The sequence below is a fragment of the Gymnoscopelus braueri genome (genome assembly GCF_963280865.1).
Source record: "Gymnoscopelus braueri genome assembly, chromosome: 11".
In the NCBI taxonomy this organism is placed as follows: Eukaryota; Metazoa; Chordata; class Actinopteri; order Myctophiformes; family Myctophidae; genus Gymnoscopelus; species Gymnoscopelus braueri.
In genome coordinates this window covers 22,414,697-22,415,825 of record NC_137613.1, presented here as the reverse complement: position 1 = coordinate 22,415,825, position 1,129 = coordinate 22,414,697, and positions in this window count along the sequence as shown.

Sequence of the window (1,129 nt, the reverse complement as noted above, 5' to 3'; positions counted from 1 at the left end):
TTTTGAAAAAAAAAATTGCATCGCCTCAATTTTCTGTTCAATGTAGTGTTGAAAGCTACATGTGAATTATTTCCATGGAGCTCTTCACCATGGCTCCAAAACCTTGCTCCTTGGTTCACAACTTCCACATAGTGTTGAAGTTGTGAATAACACACTGTTGACAGTGTTTTTGTTCAAATCACAAGATGTAATTAATCACACACATTTAAGAACAATGAAATAAGTCATTATAGATTACATATAACCATGAATGAAAATGTACATTTGCCGTGGCAATTTACATTAGCCACTGCAAAATCATACGTTGAGAAGATTAACTAACAACCACTCAAAATCTGAATAGATTCATGACAAACAGACAGGGTCCACATTCACATTCTTGAGAAAGAAAGCTCATTAGGTCCCATGAAAAGTAGAACAAATGCTATGTAGCCTAAATTACACATTGCATTCTAGTGCTACAAAATATTGACCAAAAAGTTATTATGGTTGCTGTATGAACCACTTTCGAGGTTGACTTTTGCAATAAAAATACCTTTCTTTAGTTCTTGAAAGGGGAGCAGTGAATAAGCAACATAAATTATAATGCCACCGGGGCTATCTGCACAAACATCAAATTCTTCATTTAAATGTTATTGGACTAAAATTGAAAATTTCTTCTAAGTGTAAGGTAGTAGCCACTGGGTGTCACTGTTCAGCCATCTCTTCCCCTTTTCATTCCCATATTGCAATACAAGTACCTACCATAGACAGTGGTGGTAAAAGTACTCAAATGTTTTACTTAAGTAAAAGTATCAATACTGCAACGTAGATATGAGTGTTACTTACAAGTAGGAAGTCCCGTATTCAAAATTTACTTGAGTAAAAGTACAAAAGTATTGGCATCAAAATATACTTTAAAGTACTCAATGTGCAGAATGTCCGATTTTGCAAGTTCAAAATTTATACAAATATCTTTTGAAAATAGCCGATCTATTGTAATAATAATCAAAATCTAGAAATTAACTTGTGACTAAAGTTTTCATGTAATTAGTAAAAGTACAATATTAGTATTGAAAATGGTAAATACTGAAGAAAGTAAAAAATATCTAAAAATTGTACTTAAGTACAGTACTTGAGTAAATGTACT